Here is a 13764-nt window from a genome sequence, read left to right on the forward strand (position 1 = left end):
ATTTAACCTCTCTAAGACTGTTTCTATCCCGGCTCCGCCACTTGCCTTGTGGCTCAGTGGAAAGAGCCTAAGCTTCGGAGTCAGAGGTCATGGGTTCTAATTCCAGCTCCGCCACTTATCAGCTGTGTGACTTTGGGCAAGTCATTTAACTTCTCTGGGCCTCAGTTACCTCATCTGTAAAATGGGGTTTAAGAATGTGAGCTTCACGTGGGACAACCTGATCACCTTGTATCCCCCCCAGTGCTTAGACAGTGCTTTGCAAATATTATCATTATTATTATTATTATTATTATTATTATTATTATTGTTGTTGTCTGCTGTGTGGCCTTGGGCAAGTCACCTCGCTTCTCTGTGCCTCAGTTACCTCATCTGTAAAATGGGGATTAAATCTGGAGCTCCACACGGGGCAATCTGGTTACCCTGTAGGTACCCCAGCATGTAGAACAGTGTGAGGCACATAGTAAGCACTTAACAAATACCATTATTATTATTGTTATTATTATTATTATTATTCCCTATAAAATTGAGATTACAGATTTTGGGCAGTGTCGGATCTGATCATTTTCTGTCCACCCTAATACCAAGTAATAATAATGATAATAATAATAATGTTGGTATTTGTTAAATGCTTACTATGTGTAAAGCACTGTTCTAAGTGCTGGGGCAGATGTTAGCTTATTAGGTTGGACACAGTCCCTGTCCCACCTGGGGCTCACAGTCTTAATCCCCATTTTGCAGATGAGATCACTGAGGCACAGAGAAGTGAAATGATATGCACAAGGTCACACAGTAGACAAGTGGCTGAGTCAGGATTAGAACCCAGGTCCTTCCAATTCCTAGGCCCAGGCTCTATCCACTAGGCCAAGCTGCTTTCCATAGAACATAGTAAGTCCTTTATCTATGCCATAATTTTTAGCAAGTCTGCTAATTCTATTGCATGCTCCAAAGCAATTAAGTAGCCTGCTCTGAGCATAAATATGCTCAATAAGTATAATGATTTATTGACTGGGTTTTGAAGTGCTTGATGAAAATATCAATTGGAAAGGTGTTGGCCAACTCATGCTGGTTGTGAGAAACTCTCAGACTTGTGAATGTGTTTTTCCTGCTCTGTTTTGTTGCACATTGTTGCACAGGGACATCAGTGTGACAGAGTAGAGATTAGAGAGAAATTAAAGTCAAGCTGGACACATGTTCATTTGTAATTTATTTATGATAATAATAATAATTATGGTACTTTTTTATGGTATTTGTTAAGTGCTTGCTATTGGCCAGTGATGGGGTAGAAACAAGATAATCAGGTTTACTACCAGAGGCATTTTATTCTGCTTTGGCATGTGAAATATTTGACTTCTCCAATTTCCAACGCTTCCAACTGTGACAACGTGTGAACATTCAGTATTTCATAGATCATTTGTCATGCATTCCCGCTGGAATAGTCCTCATGTGGACAGCTTCCAGATTTACATGTTCTGGAGGAGAACACCTCATTTCAGAGAATTTTCAATATGGAAAGGACGACAGTATTTTCAAAGCCATCCCTTTATGAAGTTCTTCCTCTATCAATCAATCACCCATCATGGACTGCAAGCTCTTTGTGGGCAGAGATCTTGTCCATTCCAACTCTGTTATACTGTACTCTCCCAAGCCATTGGAGGTCTGTGAAGAGTGAGGAAATGTGTGCACAAAGCGTTTGGTACAGTGCTTTGTGCATAGTGAGCGCTTAATAAATGCGATTGAATGAATGTTTTCTAAAACCAAGGCAGAAGGATGAAGTAGAGTGGTGAGGCAAGGAGGCTGTTGACAGAGTGACCGCTTGATTCCATGATGGTTTGGATGGAGAAGAAAGTATGGATTCTGGAAATGTCGAGGAGGAACTGACAGGATTGTGCCTACCTATGCTATTGAATTGTACTCTCGCAAGCGCTTAGTTAAGTGCTCTGCACTAATAAATACCCTGGATGGATCCACTGATTTTTTTGATATTCACCAAAATGTTAATATGCAATATACAGGGGGTTGGCATTTTGGTCCTGGGTTTACTTCAAGAGTATTACTTAGACTGTGAGCTACATGCTCTGATGTAATAAATAATCATAATGACAGTATTTGTTAAGCACTTACTATATGTCAAGCACTGTTCTAAGCACTGGGGTAGATACAAGCTAATCAAGTTGGACACAGTCCCCGTCTCTTAAGGGGCTCATGGCCTTAATCTCCATTTTACAGATGAGGTAACTGAGGCATAAAGAAGCCAAGTGACTTGCTCAAGGTCTGGAGCCAGGATTAGAACCCAGGTCCTTCTGACCTAGGCCTATGCTCTAGCCACATGGCCATGCTTCCCACTTGTTCCTATCCTCGTGCTTAAAGCAGTGTAAAGCAGTGTTTGGCACATAGTAAGTGCTTAACAAATGCCATTAAAAACAAACAAAAAGAGTCCCGATCAAAAAAATGGCTTCAGAATTGTTGGTATACAACTTGCTTTTCCCAACAGCTGAATTCACTAATGAGGCAAGCTGACAGACACTGAAAAGCTTTGTAGCAAGACTTTGGCACCAAGAGCTGTTCGTATTATGCTTGGTGGCTTTGGCTGTTAAGTTACCGTAGGAAAAAGACAAAGTCACTTCCCACCTGCTCAGTGGCAAGATAAAATGTGAAATTTAAGCCATTAAATTATTCTGAAAGCAGTGGAGCAGGTGGCTAATGGCTTAGGTGGCAGCTGGTAGCTTTTGAATCTTTGTATTCGCTGCTGATTTATAAAACTGGAATTCAGAGTCACCAACTTATAATTTTACCTCTGTACTTGAATGCTTGAAAAATTGTGGGAAAAGAAAAGAATGTCAATCCTGTAGTTCTATTGAGAAAGAAATGCAGTCCTTCCCTTATTTTATCAGAAGGAGAAATTATAAAGTTGTGTTGGGTTTAAGTTCCATTGCGTTGGGAAGGTTCAAATTTCTTAGTTATAAAAAAGTGACTATCGAAATGTCTCCTTGAGATAGTCCAACCAAAAATTCTAATTCTCCTAGAAAGATGTTTCTAGAAGTACTCTCCTTTTCCTATACAATCTGTAGATTATACAGTCCTCTGGACGGTAAATTTGTCATGGGCAGGGAATGTATCTGCTAATTCTGCAGTATTAAACTCTCCCGGGCGCTTAGTAAGGTGCTCAAAAAAAACCACGACTGATTGGTGTTAGTCTAAAGATCTTGAGTGTGGGAGAATCATTTGCACTGTAGATCTAGAAGGTCATTTCTATTTATTGAGCTCCTATTGTGTGCAGAGTACTAAACCTAACACATGAGAGAGGGCAATAGACTTAGTAGATATCATCCCTGATCTCGAGGGTTTTACAGTGTGTAAAGGAAGACAGTTCCTAAAATACAATACTGATAGGATAATGTAATAGAGTTGAAAGAAATGAAATGCTACAGGGAGGAAGTGAGATCACAGGAAATGCTGAAAGGGGAGATGGTAAAGACGTTTAATGGCTAATCAGGGAAAGCAGAATTGTTATTTCAAAAAGGGCTCAAAGATGGGAAGACCAGGGATCCACCAAATGTGAAGAGGGAGAAAATTCCAGGAACGGGAAGGACACAGGAAAGGCCCAGGCTGAGCCCCCCTTTTCCTCTGCCCCTCCTCCCCTCCCCATCGCCCTTACTCCCTCCCTCTTCTCTACCCCCTCTCCCTGTCCCACAGCATATCTATTAGCTATTATTCTATTTCTGTTATTCATGTGTATATATCTGTAATTCTATTTATTTATATGGATTCTATTGATTCCTGTCTACTTGCTTTGTTTTTTTGTCTGTGTCTCCCCTTCTAGACTGTGAGCCCGTTGTTGGGTAGGGATTGTCTCTATCTGTTGCTGAATTGTACTTTCCAACAGCTAAGTACAGTGCTATGCACACAGTAAGTGCTTAATAAATGCAATTGAATGAATGCCTCACCACGCCTCGTTCTCACCTGTCCTGCCATCAACCCCCAGTCCACGTCCTTCCCCTGGCCTGGAATGCCTTCCCACCACACATCCGCCAAATTAGCTCTCTTCCTCCCTTCAAAACCCTCCTGAGAGCTCACCTCCTCCAGAAGGTCTTCCCAGATTGAGCCCTCTTTTTCTTCTCCTCCTCCCCATCCCCCCCGCCCTACCTCCTTCTCCTCCCCACAGCACCTGTATATATGTTTGTACAGATTTATTACTCTATTTATTTTACCTGTACATGTTTACTATTCTATTTATTTTGTTAATGATGTGCATCTAGCTTTATTTCTGTTTATTCTGATAACTTGACAACTGTCCACACGTTTTGTTTTGTTGTCTGTCTCCCCCTTCTAGACTGTGAACCCGTTGCTGGGTAGGGACCGTCTCTACATGTTGCCGACTTGTACTTCCCAAGCGCTTAGTACAGTGCTCTGCACACAGTAAGCACTCAATAAATATGATTGAATGAATAATGGGCCCTATATGATTTACTCATCTGTAAAATAGGGATACAATTTCTGCTTTCCTGAGCCCCATGTGACACAAGGACTTTGCCACTATATTTGTAATAATAATAATAATTATGGTATTTGTTAAGCATTTACTGTGTGCCAGGAACTGTACTAAGCGCTGGAGTAGATACAAGCAAATCGGGTTGGACCCAGTCCCTGTCCAACTTGGGGCTCACAGTCTTAATCCCCATTTTACAAATGAGGGAACTGAAGCCCAGAGAAGTGACGTGACTTGCCCAAGGTCACACAGCAGACAGGTGGTGCAACTGGGATGAGAACCCCTGACCTTCTACTCCCAGGCCTGGGCTCTATCCACTCTGCCGTGCTGCTGCTCTATATGCTTAAGTCATCTCAGTATGTTGCCAACTTGTACTTCCCAAGCGCTTAGTACAGTGCTCTGCACACAGTAAGTGCTCAATAAATACGATTGATTGATTGATTGATGACAGGTTTCCTGTTTGCTAATCTATGGCTCCAATGACAAATGAAATATTGCCAGGAAATCTTCACCTTTGGGTACACCTAATTAAAACAGCTGTTTATGACCTGCTTCTCCCACCCTCTCCTCTGGTTCTCCCAGGGAGGATATGATTGGTGGAAAATTATTCCAATTATTAATAACATAAATAATAATAATAATAATAATAATGGTATTTGTTAAGCACTTACTATATGCCAAGCACTGTTCTAAGCTCTAGGGGGATACAAGGTAATCAGGTTGTCCCATGTGGGGCTCACAGTCTTAATCCCCATTTTACAGATGAGGGAACTGAGGCACAGAGACGTTAATAATGATAATAATGGTATTTGTTATGTGCACAAGTGCCAAGCACTGTGTTAAGTGACTTGCCCAAACTCATACAGCTGACAAGTGCTGGAGTTAGGATTAGAACCCATGACCTCTGACTCCCAAACCAGTGTTCTTTCCACTGAGCCACGCTGCTTTTCATAATAATAATAATAATAATTATAATAATAATGCTGATGATAATGATGGTAGAATATGTTAAAAGTGTTTACTGTGTGCCAGGCAGGATTCTAAGCATTGAGGTGGATACAAGCAAATCAGGTTGGACACAGTCTCGATCCCCATTTTACAGATGAGGTAACTGAGGCTCAAAGAAGTGATGTGACTTGCCCAAGGTCACACAGCAGACAAGTGGCAGAGCTGGGATTGAGTCCTTAATGACAGTGACAAGCTCCCCTCTGGTTCTAATCCCAGGAGGGTGGGCAGGGTGGCCATTCAGTCCCCACTCTCTGTTGCTTCTCAGGCTGCTGAGAAGCAGCATGGCCTAGTGGCTTGAGCACAGGTCTGGGAATAAGAAGGACCTGGATTCTAATCCTGCACCGCCACGTCCCTGCTGTGTGACCTTGTGAAAGTCACTTCACTTCTCTATACCTCACCTGAAAAATGGGGATTAATACTGTGAGCCCCACTTGGGACGGGGACTGTGTCCAACCTGATCATCTTATATCTATCCTAGCATTTAGTACAGTGCCTGGCACATAGTAAACATTTAAGAAATACCACAAAAAATGGCATCAGATCTGTGCTCTTTTCTCAGCAAAAGCAAAAACCCTGGAAAGGGCAAGATCAGAAGCAGCATGGTTCAGTGGAAAGAGCACAGGGTTTGGAGTCAAAGGTCATGGGTTCAAATCCCAGCTCCGCCAATTGTCAGCTGTGTGACTTTGGGCAAGTCACTTAATTTCTCTGTGCCTCAATGCCCTCATCTGTAAAATGGGGATTAAGACTGTGAATCCCCTGTGGGACAACCTGATCACCTTGCAACTTCCCCTGCGCTTAGAACTGTGCTTTGCACATAGTAAGCGCTTAATAAATGCCATCATTATTATCAGAAACAGCAGGAAATTGGGGGTAGGAGACGGCATTTGGATGCCACTGTAGGAGTTTGGGGTGGATGGTATTTTTCTCCCCTTTCAAGCCTGGTGGAGTGTCAATACCTTGGAAAGCCCCCAAACAGACTCCAAACAAGTGGGAAGGCAAGGTGATAATATTCTCCACTGCCCACTCAAGGACGAGACCCATTTTTTATTCTCACAAGCCTTGGAGGTGAGTCTCTCACTCACTCAGGAACCCAGTTTCCAAATCCAGGAAAACCGGGGGTAAACTGGTGGTCTCCAGGGAGGTGGTCCAGGGTTGGAAGGGGCAGCAAAAGCCCTGATCCTCTTGTTCTGATGACTTGACACCTGGCCACATGTTGTGTTTTGTTGTCTGTCTCCCCCTTCTAGACTGTGAGCCCACTGTTGGGTAGGGACCGTCTCCATATGTTGCCAACTTGTACTTCGCAAGCACTTAGTACAGTGCTCTGCACCCAGTAAGTGCTCAATAAATACGATTGAATGAATGAATGAATGAATGACCACCTCTCCCGACCCAGCCCCTTTTCAGGAGGAATCTGGTAATCAGTTCATTTGAGAATGTGAATAATTGCTTTGTAAAACCACCTCAAACACCACTGATACCTTGGGGAACTCGCCAAACTTGAAGCTCTCGGACAGGTCAATCAGATTAGCCTCATGGTAAAAATAGATCAATAGTCATTCAATCGTATTTATTAAGTGTTTTGTGTCCAGAGGACTGTACTAAGTGCTTGGGAGAGTACAATACAGAAGTATTGTGGCTCAATGGAAAGAGCGTGGGCTTGGGAGTCAGAGGTCATGGGTTTAAATCCTGACTCCACCAACTGTCAGCTGTGTGACCCTGGGCAAGTCACTTCACTTCTCTGTGCCTCAGTTACCTCATCTGTAAAATGGGGATTAAGACTGTGAGCCCCACGTGGGACAACCTGATCACCTTGTACCCTCCCAGCACTTAGAACAGTGCTTTGCACATAGTAAGTGCTTAACAAATGCCATCCTCATTATTATTATTATTATTATTATTATTATTATTATTATTATTAATACAACAGTTAACAGACACATTCCCTGCCCACAATAGGCTAGTTTTGTACGAAGCACTTGGGAGAGTATCCTATAACAGAGTTGGTGGACATGTTCATTCATTCGATTGCATTTATAATAATTATAATAATAATAATGCTGGCATTTGTTAAGCACTTACTATGTGCCAAGCACTATTCTAAGCTCTGGGGTAGATACAAGGTAATTAAGTTGTCCCACATGGGGCTCACAGTCTTAATCCCCATTTGACAGATGAGGGAACTGAGGCCCAGAAAAGTTAAGTGAGTTGCCCAAAGTCACACAGCAGACAGGTGGTGGAGCCGAGATTAGAACCCATGTCCTCTGACTCCCAAGCCCGGGCTCTTTCCACTAAGCCACGATGCTTCTCGTTAGCCACGCTGCTTCTCGTGAAGAGCCCAGGCCTGAGAGTCAGAAGGACGTAATCTCAGCTCTGCCTCATGTCTACTGTGTGACCTTGGGCAAGTCACTAAACTTCTCTGGGCCTCAGTTACCCCATCTGTAAAATGGGGATTAAGAGTTTGAGCCCCATGTGGGACAGGGATTGTGACCAACCTGATTAACTTGTCTCTATTCCAGCTCTTAGAGCAGTGTTTGCACATACTAAGGGCTTAACAAGTACTATAATTAATTATCATTATTATTATTGTTATGGTATAGTGGATGGAGCATGGGCCTGGGTGTCAGAAGGTCATGGGTTCTAATCCCTACTCTGCCACTGTTTTCTGTATGGCCCTGGGCTTCACTTCTCTGTGCCTCAGTTACCTCATCTGTAACATGGAAACTAAGACTGTGAGCTCAATGTGGGCCAGGGACTGCATCCAACCTGATTTGCTTGTAATCTCCCTAGCAGTTATTACAGTGCCTGCTACATAGTAAGTGCTTAACAAATACCACAATAATTATCATTATAATTCCTACCCTCAGGGGATTTATGATCGACTGGGGGAGAGAGAGTTGACTTCCTTCATTAGTAAACTTGAGGAGCGAGGTTGGTGGCCCTGTATTGTCGAAAGGATGGAGGAAACCAACTTGTGTGACGTTACCCGTTGGCATTCATCATTAACTATCTAGATTGGGCCAAATAGCTGAAAATCGTCCAGCTGGCACCTTGGGTGTCCTTGACACATTTCTCTGTACCTGTATCGGAGCTTGAAATGGCATCACCAGCATAGAGGGACACGCATCCAAACCCAGTTAAGATGATTAACTCAGACCCGATAGCCACTGCTCCTTTGGAATCCACTGATTTAACACAACCCTTTACAGCTCAGCATGCAGTCAATGAGAAGGTTAATTTTTAAGATAGATAACGAAGATTGATTTAATGACTGACTGAATTTGCATCCCGTCTTACTGGATTATAGAAAGTTTATGAAGTAGAAATGTGAAGAGCAGCCTGATTATCCTGCCACTATATAAATCATCAAGAAGGCAAGGAAAACAAAATAGCCCTAGGACAAACCACTTTTAGTCATCAAAGCTCCATTTTTCTTGGAAAACAAAGTCGTCATTAATACATGTCAATGAGCTCATGCTGGTGAAGAAAAAGACTTATAATTGTTAATTATATTTCACTCAGGGGTTATCTAAGTCTTTTATGATCTTCCCATGTTTTTTCAAGCACTTAACCACTTCTACAGCAAAGTGCAAATCTGATTTATCCCTAATTATTATATTTGTTAAGCACTTACTGTGTGACAAGGACTATTATACTAAACACTGGGGTAGATACAAGATAATCAGGCCCCACCTAATAGTAATAATAATAATAATGACATTTGTTAAGCGCTTACTATGTGCCAAGCACTGTTCTAAGCACTGGGGTAGATATGAGGTAATCAGGTTGTCCCACTTGGGGCTCACAATCTTAGTCCCCACTTTACAGATGAGGTAACTGAGGCACAGAGAAGTGAAGTAACTTGCCCAAGGTCACACAGCAGACAAATGGTAGGGTGTGGGTTAGCATGCAGGTCTTTCTGACTCCCAAGCCCATGTCATTCATTCATTCATTCAATCATATTTATCGAGTGCTTACTGTGTGCAGAGCACTGTACTAAGCGCTTGGAAAGTACAATTCAGCCATGCTGCTTCCCCGCGACCCAACAAGAACAAATCTCCTTAATAATAATAATAATTTTGGTATTTGTTAAGCACTTACTATGTGCAAAGCACTGCTCTAAGTACTGGGGAGGATATAAAGTGATCAGGTTGTCCCGTGTGTGGCTCACAATCTTAATCTCCATTTTACAGATGAGGTAACTGAGGCACAGAGAAGTGAAGTGACTTGCCCAAAGTCACACAGCTGACAAGTGGTGGAGCTGGGATTTGAACCCATGACCTCTGACTCCTAAGCCCGGGACTTTTCCACTGAGCCACGCTGCTTCCCCCTGACTCTTCGTCCTACTGACTGCATCATCTTTTGCTGACTTTTGGCTCCTTCCTTAAACCCCCTTGAGACCTGGCCCCCCATCCTATTCACTGAGCACTTACTGTCTGCAGACCACTGTGCTAAGCACTTGCAGAGTACAATAAAACCCGAAATGGATGCATTCCCTGCCCACGACAAACTTTTGCCGCCGATGCCCTTGCCATCTTTTTCATTGACAGAATTGAAACCATGAGACAGAAAGTACCTAAAATCTTCCCCACATTTCTCCAGTCCATTCTTGCCTTGCCCCATCTGGCGTTCTCTCATAATAATGAATAATAATGATGGTATTTGTTAAGCGCGTAGTATGAGAAGCAGCATGGCTCAGTGGAAAGAGCCCAGGCTTTGGAGTCAGAGGTCATGGGTTCAAATCCTGGCTCCATGTGTGACTTTGGGCAAGTCACTTAACTTCTCTGTGTCTCATTTACCTCATTGGTAAAAATGGGGATTAAGACTGTGAGACCCCTGTGGGACAAACCTGATCACCTTGCAACCTCCCCAGCGCTTAAAACAGTGCTTTGCACATAGTAAGCACTTAATAGGTGTCATCGTTATTATTATTATGTGTCAAGCACTGTTTTGAGTGCTGGTGTTGATACAAAGTAATCAGGTTGTTCCACGTGGGGCTCACAGTCTTAATCCTCATTTAACAGATGAAGTAACTGAGGCACAGAGAAGTTGAGTGACTTGCCCAAAGTCACAAAGCAGATAAATTTTGGAGCAGGATTAGAACCCACGACCTCTGACTCCCAAGCCAGGCCTCATGCCACTAAGACATGCTGCTTCTCTAGCCTCTCACTCCTTACTTCTATACTTCATTAAAACACGTGCCCTATCCTTGGTCATTCATTCATTCATTCAATCATATTTATTGAGTGCTTACTGTGTGCAGAGCACTGCATTAAGCTCTTGGGAAAGTGCAGTACAACAATAAACAGTGACAGTCCCTTCTCCCTGGGCCTTGTTCTCGCCTGTCCCGCAGTCAACTCCTGGCCCACGTCCTATCTCTGGCATGGAATGCCCTCCCTCCACACATCCACCACACAATCACACTTCCCCCCTTCAAAGCCCTACTGAAAGCTCACCTCCTCCAGGAGGCCTTCCCAGACCGAGCCCCCCTTTTCCTCTGCTCCTCCTCCCCTCCCCATTGCCCCAATTCCCTCCCTCTGCTCTACCCCCCTCCCTGCCTCTCAGCACTTGTGCATATATTTACTTATTTATTGTTCTATTCATTTTATTAATGTGTATATACCTCTAGTTCTATTTATTTGTATTGATGCTATTGATGCCTGTTTACTTGTTTTGTTTTCTATCTCCCCCCCTTCTAGACTGTGAGCTCGTTGATGGGTAGGGACTGTCTCTATTTGTTGCTGAATTGTACTTTCCAAGCACTTAGTACAGTGCTCTGCACACAGTAAACGTTCAATAAATACGATTGAAGGAATAGAGACAAGTTCACAGTCTTCTTCCCCCTCCGACTCCATCTTCTATTGTTCACTTTGAAAAGTATCCTTTCTCATTCCTTTCAAGCCAACCCATTTATTCCTTAGCCTAAAAAATAACCTTCCTTAATCCAATGATTCCCTCCAGTTCTCCCTCCCCACCCCGTTCTCCCTCCTAGAGTTTCTCCCCAAACATCTCCTGCAAGTTGTTTACAACTACTGATTAATATGTAGCTATCCCTGCTCTTAGAATAGCGTTTTTAAGTGCTTAACAAGTATAATGGTAATAATAATAATAAAACAATAATTTTGTTCATCACAGTGTGGGATTTGAGTGAAAGGAACTTCTACTGACATATGGGACTAAGGGAGGTTTCCTTTTCTCCATCTCCACTCAGCATCAATCAGTGTTAATCAATCAGCTTACTGTGTACAAAGCACTGTACTAAGCACTTAGAAGAGTACAATATAACAGAGTTGATAGCCAAGTGCCCTGCCCACAATTTATTTTGTTAATGATGTGCATTTAGCTTTAATTCTATTTATTCTGACAACTTGCCACCTTTCCACATGTTTTGTTTTGTTGTCTGTCTCCCCCTTCTAGACTGTTAGCCCGTTGTTGGGTAGGGACTGTCTCTGTCACCAATTTGTACTTCCAAAGCGCTTAGTGCAGTGCTCTGCACACAGTAAGTGCTCAATAAATACGATTGAATGAATGAATGAACTACTGCCTGTACTTCCTCTATTCTAATTATCTCCTTATTATCTCCTTCTTATTCCTCTAATTATCCACCACTGTATCAGCCACCTCACTGTTCTCCCACACAGTCAACGCTTAATAAATACTATAATTCAGCTTCCTCGCTGATCTCCCACCCAGTAAAGCTTAATAAATACTATAACTACTACTTCTACAGACATAGATAAATAAGGTATAAATGACTATAAATAAATACATGAGCATTAAAGTCCATATTTTCCCCTTCTTATTCACATATAATTCAAGGCATGAAATTTATTCCCCTTATCACATAGCATTCTGTATTGTAATTGGTAATTAGTAGAAAATAAATATTCTAGCTCCTTTTTGCAAATTAAGAATCCGTGCCTAAGAAAAAAGCAAACATTTTGCAAGACCACAAGGTAAATCAGAGTCAGAGGGAAGAAGCAAATTCAGATTCAACAGCTTCCAAATCTTATGTCTTGCTAAAACGCCTCAGGTCCATTCATTCTCTCTCAGCAAACAAAGTCCCGCACCCCGCCTCTGTCTTTTAAATATTGGCAATCCTTCAAAAGCAAATACGGTAATTGAATTTTTGAATCCGCAAGACCCCGTGATTTCCCTTTGCTTAACTCATGTCTTAGGCCAACAGTATGGATCACAGAGCTTTTCAAAAAGAGATTGAGAGTTTGAGATTACATTCTCTGTATTCAATAATGTACAGATAGGATTCAAATGTGTGCTGACTGTGTGCAGAACAGTGTACTAAGCGCTTGGAAAGTACAAGCAGTGTGGCTCAGTGGAAAGAGCACGGGCTTTGGAGTCAGAGGTCATGGGTTCAAATCCCGGCTCTGCCAATTGTCAGCTGTGTGACTTTGGGCAAGTCATTTAACTTCTCTATGCCTCAGTTACCTCAACTGTAAAATGGGGATTAAGACTGTGAGCCCCCGTGGGACAACCTGATCACCTTGTAACCTCCCCAGCGCTTAGAACAGTGCTTTACACATAGTAAGTGCTTAACAAATGCCATCATTATCATTATTATTATGACAATTCAGCAACAGAGACAGTCCCTACCCAATAATAACAATAATAATGGCATTTATTAATCGCTTACTATGTGCAAAGCACTGTTCTAAGCGCTGGGGAGGTTACAAGGTGATCAGGTTGTCCCACAGTGGGCTCACAGTCTTAATCCCCATTTTACAGTTGAGGTAACTGAGGAACAGAGAAGTGAAGTGACCGGCCCAAAGTCACACAGCTGACAGTTGGCGGAGCAGGGATTTGAACCCATGACCTCTGATTCCAAAGCCCAGGCTCTTTCCACTGAGCCACGCTGCTTCTCAACAACAACAAGAGGCTCACAGTCTAGAAGGGGGAGACAGACAACGGCTCTCCAGTCTTGCCTTTCTTAATTTTGATAGTTAACGTGGCTTTCAAACATTGGCACAACTTTCCTTTCCGTTTCATCTAAATCATGTAATAACGGATTGCCCGAGTGTTCAAAGTAACAGCCATGCACCCCACAATATGAATCACAGTCGGCCGGCCAGTCAGTAGTATTTATTGAGCGCTTACTGTGCGCATTGTACCAAGTGCTTGGGAGAGTCCATCATAACAGTACACAGACACGTTCCCTGCCCATAATGACTTTACAGTCTAGAGTTGACAGACAGTCAGAATCTTGCCAAAACCCGACATTTAAACAAACTTCCCTTCACTCTGGAGAAGACGCTCTA

General features: G+C 42.7%; 1 protein-coding gene across 1 annotated transcript in view; it reads right to left on the reverse strand.

Moving 5' to 3' along the window:
- TCERG1L (transcription elongation regulator 1 like) overlaps nt 1-13764 on the reverse strand; it is a 295127-nt gene that overhangs the window by 240666 nt on the left and 40697 nt on the right. The window lies entirely within an intron of this gene.

The sequence above is a fragment of the Tachyglossus aculeatus genome, chromosome 3 (assembly GCF_015852505.1).
Source record: "Tachyglossus aculeatus isolate mTacAcu1 chromosome 3, mTacAcu1.pri, whole genome shotgun sequence".
Lineage (NCBI taxonomy): Eukaryota > Metazoa > Chordata > Mammalia > Monotremata > Tachyglossidae > Tachyglossus > Tachyglossus aculeatus.